The sequence below is a fragment of the Neoarius graeffei genome, chromosome 1 (genome assembly GCF_027579695.1).
Source record: "Neoarius graeffei isolate fNeoGra1 chromosome 1, fNeoGra1.pri, whole genome shotgun sequence".
NCBI classification, from domain to species: domain Eukaryota; kingdom Metazoa; phylum Chordata; class Actinopteri; order Siluriformes; family Ariidae; genus Neoarius; species Neoarius graeffei.
The window spans coordinates 92151041-92167408 of NC_083569.1; the positions used below are offsets into that span (position 1 = coordinate 92151041).

The 16368-nt window shown below is 40.4% G+C and overlaps 1 long non-coding RNA gene across 1 annotated transcript; it reads right to left on the reverse strand.

The window, feature by feature from the left end:
• Nucleotides 1-15: 15 nt before the first annotated feature.
• LOC132870504 (uncharacterized) lies at nucleotides 16-15647 on the reverse strand. Its single transcript, XR_009651124.1, has 3 exons — nucleotides 11816-15647; nucleotides 8658-8936; nucleotides 16-8201 (listed from the first exon to the last, which is right to left on the reverse strand). It is a non-coding gene; the product is annotated as an uncharacterized LOC132870504 (long non-coding RNA).
• Nucleotides 15648-16368: the final 721 nt, after the last annotated feature.

A 16368-nucleotide genomic window follows, 5' to 3' on the forward strand; every position in this document is an offset into this window, starting at 1 on the left:
GTGTAAATGTGATGATTGAAAAGTGAGAGTGTGAATCTTAAGATATTTGAATATATTTGTCCTAAATTAAACCATCTGAAATTCTGACACTGAAAATTTAGGTTACAAAATTCAAGGTTTCAGAAATTCTGGTTTCAAGAATTCAGGTCGTAATAAAATGATGTAGTATAATATCGGGTTCTGCTAACGCTGATTTCACTCCATAAACCTCCTTCCTGTTTGCTTCCTGTTTACTTCCTGTTGTCCAAATCTGGATACATGACCTGAGCTGCCCATAATCTGGTAGCATTCATTTCATTAATCACGAGAAGCAGCTGTAATTTCTGCCCTCTGCTCTGATCTGCACCTTCTCATGAACCTTCACCATGTTAAACTGTGTCTCTAAGTCAGAGGCCCAAACAGTGTAACAACCTCCCAGTTACCTTTGTGATTATATTTGATCAGGATAATGTGGTCTGTTCAAGGCTCTGACTACAAAGTTGAATTCTGGCTAAAATGTTTTATTTCTGCTGCTGTTGGAGTTTGGAGATGTTTCGCTGCTGCACACGCCGTGTATCCTGTATGTAAATGTTTTGCCGAGATAAAAAGTGTCCCGCATTTTATGATTCCAGAGACTGCCAACGCAAGTGAGCAACAATATCACGTGACCACTGTGGGGTGTGTCTGACCTACTTTTAACCAAAACAAGTCAGTGTGGGCAAACATGGTGGACTCGACTCTCCCTCCAGCTAAAAGCCAGCGGAAAAGAAAAGGAAATTCTGCCTAGTGAGTGCAACTGCAAGATAGAGCAAGATTAGATGACATCATTTTTCTGGACAGATAACTAAATTATTCTAGCTAGCGCTTAGCGATCTTAGCCTTAGAATGAGTGGGCTCGACTCCATGGTAGCGAATATGGAGTTATACACCTAATGTTTTGGTCTTACAGAGAAAGAAATGAGGAAAACAGTAACAGAGAAAAGAGAGATTCCTCTTTTGTTTCACGGATCTATAGGTTGCTTGCATCCGACATCACATCCGCCTCATTAGATATGCAAGACATGAAGTGGTGGTCAGCGAAGCTCACTGTTTACAAAGCGTTACTATCACTGGGGCACCTTGCGAGTCGTTAAAATGCCCGACACTTGCATTGTTTTGGGCTGCTCAAATCGAACAAACCATGCAACTGATAAATTTCTTCTGGGTTCCCCGTGAAGTGATAAAGGGTGAAAGAGCAAAGGATTTTATCAAAAGACGATGAGAGAGGCGGCTCTTTAATGTTTCATTGCAATCGATGGGAACAGAGACGAAGAACGCTCCAGTTTGCAGTGATCACTTTGGGAAAGGTTGGTAAATTCCTCGGATTTATTTTGTTTGGATTCGCAAATGACTCTTCTCACCATTTTCTGTTATTTCTTGGTGTTCTGAAGTTGAGGAGATGCTTCAGTCCTCAGGTGTGTTTTTGGTTACTGTTTGATCGTGGTCTCCATATTGTAAACTAATACATATGTTTCCACTTTATTTATCAGGATGTCCTCACAATCTTGACAATATGCAGCATTTATTTATTCTCATTGCACTTTCTCTGTTTTAATAAAAAAAAATGTATTGTTTGCTGGAAGAGAAGAGCAGGGAGGATTGAGAATCAAGTGGCTGTGGTTTGTTTACACCCCATACTAAAACTTGTAGCGTCCTAGCAACCATCGCAAAGATGGGTACAAAAAGCCACAAAATTCCTCCTTACCCGGGCATAAATGATACAGGATTTATACTGTAGTGTCCTGATCCCCAGATCCTTAACCCAACAACATATAAAAAGTTGTTCTCCTCCATGCTCTTCCAGGTTTTCATCGGTTTGTCTGTGTAGAACGATGTCTGCAGCACCAGGGTGTTTGAGATGTTGGGGAACTCAATGGATGGATAATTTTCCAACTCAGAGGAAAAATCCTTCTTTACTTGCGAGTTAGGATCTATCCCATTGCAAACAGCAACTTTCTGAAGGTATCTTGACCGTGTATTGGCCTCTGAACTGCAAAAATAATCAGAGACGGCTTCACTAGCTCTTTACAAAATGGCAGCCAAATTGGTTTGTCTGACCACCACTTCATTCACCCCGAAGTAAACTCACAAGCAAAAGTCATGTGACTGACATTCGCGAATAGCTTCTATTCAACCACAAATTACATCCCTGTTACTCAAAACTCTCTGAGGTCGATGTAGACTGAGGCCCTGTCCACACGGCAACGGATTCAGGTGAATCTGATAAAATTGTTTATCGTTTTGGCCTGGCATCCACACGGCACCGGCGTTTTGGGTGCCCCAAAACGAAATCTTTTGAGAACGGGTTCCAGAGTGGAAAGATCTGGCAACGGCGCCGTTGCGAAGTCGTCTGGATGAGTAGAACGGATTTGTTTACGATGACGTCACAACCACATGACTGTGAGTGCTTCACGCCGGGCATAGACATATAAACATAGACGCCGCCTTCCGCGTAGAATCATACGTCATCCTCGCCACCATATTGGATGGGGCAAAGCGGAGAATAAAGATGCCTCATTCATGTGCTGCGTTTAACTGTACCAACAGGTTTACCGTCCAAACGAGATCACATGGGATTACCTTTCACAGGTGAGACTGGAAAAATACTTTTCATTGTATTTGGTCATTATAACGTAATTTTACGAACAGATTTTTCTGACTTTGTGGCTAATATGAAGTCTCGCGCATAATAGCCGCTCGGTGAAACTTGTCTCCAAACAATTTATAATTTATAAATAAATTTATAATTTATTTCATAGCCCACCCAACCAATTTCACCACCAGCTGTCAGATGGTGATGGCACACTCAAAAATAGAAGAGATTGGAAGCATGTCAGACTGTGAAGCAATCACATGGAGCAATCCCATTGTAATATGGTTTAATTGAATTTTTTCCATATAGCACTGTATATTGCAAAAATTGTTTTTGGAGACATTTTATAGCCTATCTGCACGGCGTTTAATGAAAGTGATGCGGAGACGGCACGGCTTCAGCAGCGTAAGCACAGCACATTATTCTACACGATCCCTGCTGAGCTCCAAAACATGCCTTGATGTGTAGCTATCATTAGTAGCCTACGATAGTAGCAGCGGAATAAAAAAAAACAAAAGTTTCTGATAGCTTGATTCCGGTATAGGCCTGCTGCATGTTGAGGAAATTTAGGTCACACCTCCCACGGAATATTGACGGGTATTTCGCACACTATTTATAACCATCACATTAAAAGTTATACATGTTGTTTTGATGCCTGTTTGTTTCCCAAATATATACGTGTGTCTCTTAATGGGTGAATAAAAGGCATCGAGGTAAACATTATTATAGAAAGGGGCTTTATGAAGTTCAGTCCATTTACTTGCATTGGTTTACGGGGAAGATTTGCCACATCCAATATGGCGGACACTCTGACGTATCCCAACAACAGGCCACCAGGCTCAATGCGGCGTCTGTGTTTATATGTCTATGACGCCGGGTAGAAGAAGGGGTTTATGCGCATGCACCGTACTTCTTCTATTGTTCTGGTGTCTCCGATGGGACCATCTTACAGCGCACGTAGAGGTGTGGCATGTGTATTGCATCATTTTCAGCAAGCGCTGCATTGCCATATGTACCTGATATTTTACTGATCCGTTGCCCATGTGGACGCGATATTTTTTTAAAAAAATCTCGTTGCCACTGTCATGTGGATGTAGCCTCAGTGTTTTCTGTGTGATCTTGGCGTGACGCAGTTCCATAGTTATGCTAATTAAACAGCTCCTCACATTCGGCTGTTTCCGTGGGGTCGTACTGTTTACCTCAAGAAGTAGGAAAACAGTTCCAAAATGGAGAAAAGTGACTCTTAGGCGCCGTTTACACATACCCGGGTATTTTTAAAAACGCAGACCTTTGCCTTCGTTTGTGCCTTTCGTTTATACACAAACGGAGTTTTTTCCTCTGAAAACGATTCTTTCTAAAAACCCCGGCAAAAGTGGAGATTTTTTGAAAACTCCGTTTTGCGTTTGTGTGTAAAGAGACCAAAACGGAGTTTTAGGCAATCTTCGTGCCACAAAAGAGCGACCATTGTACATATGACAAGCATGGAAACACTCAGAGTAGCAGCATTTCTGTTATTAAGAGCTATATTCGCCTGTTTGCTTTTGAGAATAAAGCTCATTGACCAGCAGAGACGCATTAGGGCTCGGAGGGCAGCAATTGCGGAGCTTCTGGTGACCAAAAGAGCCAGAACACACACACACTCTCTCTCTCTCTCTCTCTCTCTCTCACACACACACAGGGGCGCCGCTAGGGGGGGAAAGTTAGGACGATTCTAAGGGCCTGGCACTGACAGGGGGCCCTGTGAGGGATATTAATATTATTTTAATAGTATTGCCTTGTGTAAGTTTTTGAAATAAAATATTTCATCTGTTAAAATATGCAAATTATACATGGTTATGATTTGCTATAACATTTTTCTTGAATTATTTATGATATTGTCATTTCACCCCTCCACCCTTTTTTACTAATGGTACAGTCTGATTCTGGGCGCGGGACGCGTGAAATGTGTAGCTCCGTGTGTGCGCAGCGCCGCTATTAGCGCAACTCACAGCAGCTGGCAGTTTTTCTACGTGCGCAACAGAGGTGAACATTCTAGAAGTTGCGAAGCAGGAGCAGGTGTGATAAATTATGAAGTCCGGATATCACACTGTGTGTGAAAAAAATTCACCTTTTTTCATAGGTATCTTTGGTATATTTCATAGGTATCTTAGGTATAATTAAGTCTAGGTGTTTTGCCATTGTTCATGTGTGGATTTGTTGATATCGTTAAGTATTTAACTTTAATATTTTGCACATTAGCTGTGGTCATAGAGATCATTGCTATTGTTCATGCGTGGATTTATTGATACTGTTGCTAAGTATTTAACTTGAATATTTGAACATTTGCTGTGTTTTCTAATAAATGTGTGATGCCTAAAAGAAACCAAAAACACTTAGTGGATTTCTTGCAGTGCACTCTGTAATTGTATCAAAAAACTAGTGTAGTTATTCATCAAGGCGTACATTTGATCACATACAATAAGTCAATAAATGGAGGAAACAAAGGAATACATTTTGTAATCCTGATTATTGATGATGTTTGCTGGAGGGCTCTGGAGTATCCATAATGTGCATACAGAATGTTATAAATCCATACTGATACAGTGATGCATGCAATTTCTCTCAACACAAACATTTGGATTGAATGAACTCCATAGGCTACTGAGTGGCCTAATAATAGTTGCTCATAAAAGGAAAATATATATATCTTCCATATATATCATGGAATTTTCATTTTAAGGCAACAGTCTATTCAGTCTAATTCTGACAGTTCTGCATTTAAAATGTTCATATACCAAATAATTGTATCACCTAAACTTGATAGGTAGCTGATCACATGCATAGTAAAGTAGAAGTGCCAGCCAAAAACAGACTTCAAATTCAGTTGCTTGAGCTTGAAAATTTTACCGGGGGGGCCCTAAATTGTAATCTTTCATAGGGCCCAAGATTTCTAGCGGTGCCCCTGCTCACACACACAAACACCTCTCTCTCTCTCACACACACACACACTCGCGTAGTTTAACAGCTCTTGACAGCGTATTTATGCGGATCAATATAAACGGAATTAAAAAAAAAACGCAGCTGTGTGCACGAAGTTATTTTGGAAAACGGAGTTTAGAAAATATGCGTTTTTAAAAATACCCGGGTATGTGTAAACAGCGCCTTAGCGCATCAGAATGATCACATCTCATCCACGTGATCTTGTTCTCGCAAGACACAGGAAAATGCCATGCACGATTAAAAAAAAAAAAAAAACCTGAAAATTTCAGATGACTTTGCAGTCAACACCTTTAAGTTTCTTTCAATTAATTAATCAGTGTGATTTTAAAAGGACAAAAAGCTCACTCTTCCCTGCTTTTTGCTTCTGAAGCTCTGAGGAGAAAACAGGTTCATTATTTTAACAAACAAAGAAACAAACATTAGTCAATTAATTCCAGAGTAAATAATATCATATACCGTGAGTGATCTGAAGCCTTGCTGAAATTCTCTGTGAATTCAGTTGTGGATTTACTGATATATCATCTGTTCTACTGTTTTGTGTTTATCCATCAGTTTATGGTTTTTGAAGATCATATTCTCTTTAAATTCTGCTTTCTGGATTTCTCTGTCTGCAGCTCTTTAATAAGTCTGCAGTGCTGCGTCTATAATGCAGTCAGCCACAGAAGCACTGGACAGCAACACTGTGACTGCTGTGCTGAGAAACTTCAGAGCTGCCCACTGTGGCAGTGGCTCGGCTATGTGGAGGATCAGCAGCAGTAGCATGCAGTGCTGACAGACACAACAACATGCTCTCAACTCACAGTTGTTCCAGCTCCTGATTACTGCTCCCCAGTGTTGAATTATCACTTTCAGAGTTAATTTGTGACCAGTTGGACATATATAAACACTCTGGGTGTTAATTCAACACTGGGGATTTTGCTGAATGTAAGCTGAAGTTCACTAGTACACTCGTATATTAGCTCATGGACAAACAGTGTGTGTTTGGTGACCCCTGTATATATTTTTTTAAATCACTGCAGCCACTTTTGGTTGGAGATACACACACACACACACACACACACACAGTATATTTGATATACACACACACACACACACACACACACAGAGTATTTGATATACACACACACACACACACACACACACACACACACCCCTTATCGGGGTTCCTGGCCTGCCTATATAGAAGCTTGAGTTTGGCGTTGGCCTTGCGTATAATATTTTCAGCTATACGGTTACCACTAAGAGACTGGTCTAAATCAACGCCTGAGTATTTAACACAGGATTTACTGGTAATTTTTTGACCATTACATGTGATGTCCAGAGATTCGTTACTATTAAGTCTGTGTTTGGAGCCAAAAAGTACTGTATGGATTCTGTCTTGCCAAGGTGCAGAGACAACTTGTTGAGCCTGTGATCTGTGAGATAATTAATAAGTTGTACAGATACAGCTTTTTCCAAAACCTTACTTACAATACTGAGGATTGAGACCAGATGATAGTTGCCAGCTTCAGCTTTGCTATGTTTCTTACAGATCGGGGAAATTTTAGCAGACTTAATGTCAGAAGGGATCTTACCAGTAGAAAGGGACAGATTTAGAAGATGAGTGAGTGGAGAGGTTATGAACTCAGCTCCATCTTTTAAAAGATGTGTGGGAATCTGATCCAGTCCAGTTATTCGGATTTAGATTGAGGAGAGTCTTTTGGATGAATTCCTCAGAGATTGGTTCAAATGAGAACTGAGAGCCAGAGAGACGCACCTGTTCATAGCACTTATACACATGATTAGGGCCGTATTTTCCACATCCGGATGGTAACTGCAGTTCCAGAGATGATGCAGTGGTTGAAAAGAAGTTATTGAATTTCTCTGCTACCTTGGTCTTATCAAAACAGATCTGGTCATCAATGTTTAAACCAATAATCTGAGAGTTTGACTTTACCTTAGAAGTGCCAAGTTTTTTTTTTTTAAATTCACCAAAGCTCAGTTAAAGTTAAACAACACTGATGACATTTTAAATTAAGAGCTTTTGTTTTAACTTCAAAATTTAAGGTATAACTACATAACTTTTTCAAGTGAAATGTGCTGTAAACCTCCTTGTCCTTTTACTTTTCACTTTTGCAGAAAGGGTTTGTGGTAATTGAAGTGAATAGATTAAGAAATAGAGGTGAGAGTTTGAGACAGGACTGAATTAAATCATCCTCTTCACAGACAGCACGGCCAACTGGACTCCTGTGGACTGCTGACTAAAGCACAGGTTCTTTACCTTGGTCCTGGAGAACCCACTGTCCGACACATATATTAGTGTTCTCTGTGCTCTAACACACCTGATCCAGACGATCAGCTCATTAACAGCTCTTCCTGAGTTAAAGTGAGTGTGTTAGAGCAGGAAAAACACTGAAATGTGTAGGACATGGGCTTCTCCGGGACCAGGGCTGGGAATCTGTGGACTAAAGCTCCGGGATAAACTGATTGAAGCTGGAGACATTACAATGGAAAATGATTGAAATATTACCTTTCTTGTAACAGATAACTGCAGTTACTATCGATCCGACAGCAATAAGACATGCTGAAACTGAAACACCGACAACCCACCTCCAAGCATCAAAGACTTTACCTAAAATGAGAGCAAGAATACACTGTAAAAAATTATTTGTTGTTTTAACTTAAAAAAGTTAGTGTCCGGGCTGCCTTAAAATTTTGAGCTCATTGAAATTAATATAGTAAGTTAACATAATAAGGCGAACAAGTTAACTTACTATATGAATTTCAATGAACTCAAAATTTTAAGGCAGCCTAGACACTAACTTTAAGTTAAAACAACAAATCATTTTTTACAGTGTAGAGATATTTTTAAGAAACCGTGCAAGAATTTGTGAAGAATTTGATAACTACTAAATACACACTTACTGACAGAATTGTAACAAAATATCCAATGGATATACAGGAATAAAAATAATGCAAAAATCGTGTGTTCATCATGCTCATGCTTCATCTTTAATCACCTCATCTGTGATGATGACAGTAGAATCTTACAGTATAAATATAAGAGCTTTTAATCATAGACACTTACGATTAATGATGACCTCTGTCTCCATCATGTGATGTTCTTGTAGAAGTCTGCAATAATATCTGTTGGAGTCGCTATAATCATAAACAGTGGTGCGGCTTTTCACACTGAAGGTCTCGGTGTCTCTGTGTGTCTGTGTATCTTCAGCAGGCAGAGCGGCTCCTTCTCTGTCCAGCCACACAACCTCAGGTTCAGGTTTCCAGCCTCTGGACTCACACACTAGATTAATCCCTCCTGAGTGATCATAACTCTCCATCATGATCACTGGGTGGCTTCCCTGAGCTACAGGCAATCAACAAAGTATTGCTTTAAATATACTGACATCATGTTCAACTGTTAACCCCCATAGAGGTGATTATTTTATGCTCATTTTCAGTTTAAAGACTGTTCTTAACATGGTCAAAGAGAATACTATGAAATGTGACACTAAATATAAAACTTTACTAATTTCACGAATTTCCTCATCAAAATCACCAACTTGCGTACCAGATCCCATACCTACATGTTTTTCAAACCGATAATACCAGGAGCAGTCAAACCTCTTCTAAAAATAATCTGTTCTTCCTTCAGCACTGGCTATGGACTTAAATCCTTTCAACTAGCAGTTATCAAACCCCTGATTTAAAATCCTGACTCAACCCGTCTGCTGTCCAACTATATCAAACCTCTCAGTTATCTCCAAGATCCTAGAAAAGGCTGTGACACAGCAGTTATGCTCACAGGAAAAAAAATTCATGAAATGTATCAGTCAGGATTTTACGGAGCCGTAGAGGGGACATGGTGAATAAAAAAATAAAGCGTGGGAACGACTTATAAGGCGTGTGCACGAGATATTAATGCGCGCGCACGAGTTATAACCCGTGCGCACGCTTTGCGTTAAGGCGTGCGCTCGGGTAGTTAAAAGTGAGGGGACGAGTTACAAATCGTTCCCTCGCTTTCATTAAGGCGTGTGCACGAGATATTAAATCGTTCCCTCGCTTTCATTAAGGCGTGAGCACGAGATATTAATACGTGCGCTCGAGTTATAAAGGCGTGCGCACGGGTTATTAAAAAGTGAGGGAACGTCTTAAAACGCGTTCCCTCGGTTTATATCCAAGGCGTGGGAATGATATCCTATGTCGTTCCCTCGACTTATTAAAATATTCCCACAATATCCTTGTTTTCGTTGATCTCGTTGCCTACACACACACACGTACACACAGGCTGTAGGTCACCATGGTAGCTCCGGAAATACTAGACGCTATTTTATTCTATTTTAATACTGGACTCAGATACACAGAAATCCTCGATGCACTTGCATCCCAATATGGCTTTATTATAAGTCTGAGACACCTCAAGAGAGTTCTGAGAGAGAATGGGCTTCACCGTCGTAGTTTTTCTGACCTAGGAACGACTATAGATAGCCCAGGTCGCCTCCACGGATACCGCTGGATGCACGCAAAGTGCCTGGAACATGGCATTCAGGAAAAAACAGAGGATGTACGGATTATCCTTCAACTACTGGACCCAGAGAGTGTTGCGCTACGCCGTCGTCGTACACTTCAGCGCAGACAGTACTTTTCCAAAGGACCCAATTTCATTTGGCATGTCGATTCTTATGACAAACTAAAACTGTTCGGAATCTGCATAAATGGATGCATAGACGGGTTTTCCCGTAGGATCGTCTGGCTGAAAGCCGCACACACAAGTAGTAACCCGCGAGTGATTGTGTGGATGCAGTGGAGAGGTTAGGTGGATGCCCGAGAATCGTACGAACTGATTTTGGAACTGAGAATGTGACTGTGCGAGACATCCAGAAGTTCTTCAGGCGTGACGGAGAAGACGACAGGGCAGGGGACCGAAGCTACATCTCCGGGGCCAGCACTGCAAATCAGCGTATTGAATCTTGGTGGGGCCAGTTGCGTAGACAAGGGGCTGAATACTGGATCGAGTTCTTCGGAGAGCTGAAGAACTTCTGGATGTCTCGCACAGTCACATTCTCAGTTCCAAAATCAGTTCGTACGATTCTCGGGCATCCACCTAACCTCTCCACTGCATCCACATAGTAACTGCCAATCACTCGCGGGTTACTACTTGTGTGTGCGGCTTTCAGCCAGACGATCCTACGGGAAAACCCGTCTATGCATCCGTTTATGCAGATTCCGAACGGTTTTAGTTTGTCATAAGAATCGACATGCCAAATGAAATTGGGTCCTTTGGAAAAGTACTGTCTGCGCTGAAGTGTACGACGACGGCGTAGCGCAACGCTCTCTGGGTCCAGTAGTTGAAGGATAATCCGTACATCCTCTGTTTTTTCCTGAATACCATGTTCCAGGCACTTTGCGTGCATCCAGCGGTACCCGTGGAGGCGACCTGGGCTATTTAGTTGGCTGATGATGAAATCTATAGTCGTTCCTAGGTCAGAAAAACTACGACGGCGAAGCCCATTCTCTCTCAGAACTCTCTTGAGGTGTCTCAGACTTATAATAAACAGAGGTGTCAAAAGTATTACCATTTATTACTCAAATAGAAGTATAGATACTATGGTTTAGAAATACTTTTCATGAAGTAGGGGAGACCGGGTATGGTTGTAACACATTTTTCTTCAGCACATAAAAAACTCATTTCTTTTTAAACTACAGTTGTAGAACTTTTAGGCAAAGTACCCACATTTGTCTACTGCAGTTTGCAACCATTTAAATCTCCTCAACTACATCACAAAATTTGTCTGATTATGTCAAATACAGAGTGTACCTTTGTTACAACCTACCCCACTACTGGGGTAGGTTGCAACACGTATTGGGGTAGGTTGTAACAGGTAGTTAAAACACAGAAAAAAAACAACAGAAGTCCATTTCATATGCCGATTTATTGCATGAACATGGAAAATAGATTCACCAACTATGTTGTATGACATACAATCCACTCTCCATATTGAAAATTAATATCATATTAATGTTATAAACAAAATATAAAAAGCATAATGTTTACATTTAATGTTTAATGTTACAACCTACCCCACCACTGTCATCCATTGCTTAGCTAGCTGTATTAGCATGGTGCTTTGACATTAGCAGGGGATAAGTACACCATTCTTTACCTTAGAGACTGTAGTTTGACCTGATATAACTCATACAAAGCACTAAGAAAAAAAATAATATAAAAAAAAGTTACTTTCTTACCTCAGACTTTGTTTTTTTCACTTCTCTCCGTGAGAACTTGCGCCAACGATTTCCAAATGTCCATGCGTGGTCGAAAAGGAACTATGAAGAGATTCTAATTGCCACATGACTTGTATCTTATCCCTGATTGGTGGAATTAGTGGTTACAACTCCCCCCGTGTTACAACCATACCCGGTTTCCCCTAAAAGTATCAACTGAAGCTTTTTACTCAAGTAAAAGTAAAAAGTATACTGATTTCTAAACTACTTTAAAGTACAAAAGTAAAAGTAATGAAAGAGGAAAAAATGCTATTAAGGACAAAGGCGCAGCCTAGAAGTCCACATACAGTACATTCTTCTGACCCATTAAAATGTGTTTCATGGAGCACAAGTAATAATGACTTGTTGTCTGAAAGTGTTGTAATGGTGTAAAACTTCATACCTCAGAAGTAAGTTATCAATACATTTTTATTGAAAATGTATATATTAAAACACACACACACACACACACACACACACACACACACACACACACACACACGTCTCGACCACATCACCCCATCCTACTGATCCACACAGATGGAAAAAACAACTAAAGTAATACGATTTATTTGAAAAGATTGCAGCATTGTAATGTCCAAAATATTGTATAACGCAATATTTTTGCAGTATGCTGGCAATCATTTTGTGTCCAAAGTTGCATTGCATTCACTGTCTAAACAGCAGTAATAATACAGTATTTGAATGCTATGAATGAATGAATGAATGAATGCTACACTAACACTACTGTAAAATTACAGTTTTTCTCTTTTTCATATGGGACGTACAGTAGAGGCAGCAGGTTCCAGTTAAAATGCAAGAAAAACACTTTCTCATCCCTACTAGTTACTGGCTCACCGAGAGAAGTCAACAGAATGTTTGTGTTCCAGCAATGCGAGGCTGAACACAGGCGAGGAGAGAAAGGGCGGCCGCTGGAATGCCGACACACTACAAGCTAATATAACGTTTACTAAGCTAAGACCTCACTTTACTCACTAACCCCCACCAAGATACCATAACTGCGTTTGTAAACTTAACCTGACTCAGAAAAGAGAATGCCGCATGGTTCGTGGGGGGGATTCCACTCCTGACAAACGAACGAGAGCCCGCAATTTACTAACGGTGTTGAAGTCAGAGCTCTGATTGCTGTGTGCTTGGAGTGCCCTGAGTGGCAGTTTATTAGGTGGACAAAGTAATATAAGTAATATAAAGATTGGCGCAATGAAATGTAAGTAACGAGACTATTATAAACGTAACGAAGTTAAAGTAAATGCTTGAAAATGTAACGAGTAGAGATAAAAAGTAGGTTGAAAAATTATTACTCCAGTAAAGTAGAAAGTAACAAAATTTCTACTTAAGTAAAGTAACGAAGTATTTGTACTTCGTTATTTGACACCTCTGATAATAAAGCCATATTGGGATGCAAGTGCATCGAGGATTTCTGTGTATCTGAGTCCAGTATTAAAATAGAATAAAATAGCGTCTAGTATTTCCGGAGCTACCATGGTGACCTACAGCCTGTGTGTATGTGTGTGTGTGTAGGCAACGAGATCAACGAAAACAAGGATATTGTGGGAATATTTTAATAAGTCGAGGGAACGACATAGGATATCATTCCCACGCCTTGGATATAAACCGAGGGAACGCGTTTTAAGACGTTCCCTCACTTTTTAATAACCCGTGCGCACGCCTTTATAACTCGAGCGCACGTATTAATATCTCGTGCTCACGCCTTAATGAAAGCGAGGGAACGATTTAATATCTCGTGCACACGCCTTAATGAAAGCGAGGGAACGATTTGTAACTCGTCCCCTCACTTTTGACTACCCGAGCGCACGCCTTAACGCAAAGCGTGCGCACGGGTTATAACTCGTGCGCGCGCATTAATATCTCGTGCACACGCCTTATAAGTCGTTCCCACGCTTTGTTATTTTTTTATTCACCATGTCCCCTCTACGGCTCCGTAGAAATTCACACAAAAGGAAATATAAAATATAGAACTTAAGATACATAATGATCATAGAGAAGAATTACAATTGATTTTTAACATCACTATCGTTTAACTTGCCCAGTATCTTTTTTAAACGGAAGCCCTCTTGATCGGTAAATCCCCCTTCTGACAAACAGTTTGGTCTTTGCAATAAACTGATCTCACCTCATTATCTCTAGCCACTTTATCCTTCTACAGGGTCGCAGGCAAGCTGGAGCCTATCCCAGCTGACTACGGGTGAAAGGCGGGGTACACCCTGGACAAGCCGCCAGGTCATCACAGGGCTGACACATAGACACAGACAACCATTCACACCTACGGTCAATTTAGAGTCACCAGTTAACCTAACCTGCATGTCTTTGGACTGTGGGGGAAACCGGAGCACCCTGAGGAAACCCACGCGGACACGGGGAGAACATGCAAACTCCACACAGAAAGGCCCTCGCCGGCCCCAGGGCTCGAACCCAGGACCTTCTTGCTGTGAGGCGACAGCGCTAACCACTACACCACCGTGCCGCCCAATAAACTGATCAACATCTGCAAAATGATCATCAATCCTTACATTCCTAGCATGTTTGGTTTTGGTTAAAAACGCTTTGATATCTTCGACACTAATTCTGTTGAGAAAAGCCACTTGTGCGTAGACTGCAGGTAACACTACAGTCAGATGCATAATCACTCTCACTATCGGGCACATCAACTGTCAGACTCTTCTTTGCTTTGCCTTTAGAGCCTGGATGACCCCTTTTCTTAGACGGCATTTAAAAAACATTTTCAGTTTCTATAGGAGGGTTATGTTCGTTAATAACTTCATTAAAGATTTATTCCACTAGATCTGTGTAATTACCCTGCGAAGCAGCGGGCATTTCAGATTCCGAAACGAGATCCATTGAGTCACCATCTTCTGGTGTCTCAGCCGGAGGGGCTACCTCTCCTTCACCATTCCCATCACCCGCACCTTCACTCTCCTCACCCGTAGGTGCCTCATCATTCTCAGTATTGGGTGTTTCCTGAGATCTTTCGTCACTGGGGATACCCTCTTTTAAATTCACATTATTTGGTTTCACCTTATCTGGACAATTACGCGCCAGGTGCCCCAGCTGTCCACATCCAAAACATTTCATTGTATTTGTGGTCACATAAATCATGTACTTAAAATCATCCACCTTAATATTCAGAGAGATTTCAAGTTCTCCCTTCTTTCAAAATTATATAAGCGAACCTTCGGAACGAGACAACATGCTTTAATAGCGGAGATTTGGTTGCCATCGGTATCATTTTTGGGGGAGATACTACTTTTCTGTAACGAGATAAGACCTCTGTAAGCACATCATTGCTAATAAAGGGGGGCACATTAGAAAGCATTACTTTTCTTGAAGGGCTCGACAAAGGTAAAACGGGGAGAAAAACCTCCTCAACCACTACCCCAGTCTCCTCCATTTCGTTTACCAAATCAACAGAAGCAAGGAATAAAACCACTGCCCTGTTCATGCGAGACGCAGACAAAACATTGTCATGACCAATTAAACCTCCCACAGCCAAACTGATCTCCTCCACTGAAAGAGGTGAATCTATTTTAATCCCATGCTTCCTCGTTAGAAAGCCAAAACGCTGCTCAGATGCACTTCGCGCCGCCATACTTCCAACAGGAAGCAGACGCCTGGCGCGTGCACTTTTAACAAAATTCAAACAACAATAAACTAACAAACCGTATACAAAAAAAAATAGAAAGATAGAAAAAAGGTAGAAAAAAGGACAAAAGTTTATGGCACGGCGGCCAAACTTTCAGCACTCACTCACTCACACACGCTCCACTCCACCCACTCGCACCGCACATGCGCAGAAAGAGAGAGAGAGATACTTCGTCTGTAATAGCTTCCCATATTTTTCCACAAGCATCTAGAGCACCATCATTAAACACACCCTGGTGAAAAACAAATGTGCTAAGTGTACTAAAATTTAGCATACTTTTGTGTACTTGAAGCCACACTAATCATCAATATACTTCGTGTGTTTATGATTAGTTAACTTGAGGCATGCTATTTTGGAACAACTAATTTTGTACTAAATATATTTTAATTGTAATTAAATTGTAGAAAAGTGCAACTTGAAGCGTATTTAGTGTACTTTTATGTGCTAAAGTGGAACAACTTAAAGTATATTTTGTATACTTTAAGTATATGACTTTATATGTACTAATATATGCTTAATTAGTCAAATTAAAGTGTACTTTGTATTATATATGTACTTTTAAAAATGTGTACTTTTAAAATATGCTTTCAGTGTATGTTACATTGATAATTTTGAGCATACATTTTAAAATATCAAAAATATGTGTAAAAACAAATTTCAAATAAGTACACTTTAGAAATTACACAACTTTCACTTAAAGTATATTTTAGTATAATATATTTCTATAAAGTGTAATATAGTATAATTATTTTAAAGTGTGTTAAAAGTGTTAGTGTGAAAGCGTGATGTTAGTATACTTTTTATATATTTACAAAAAGTACAATTTGTGTAAGTACATTTTCAATATACTATT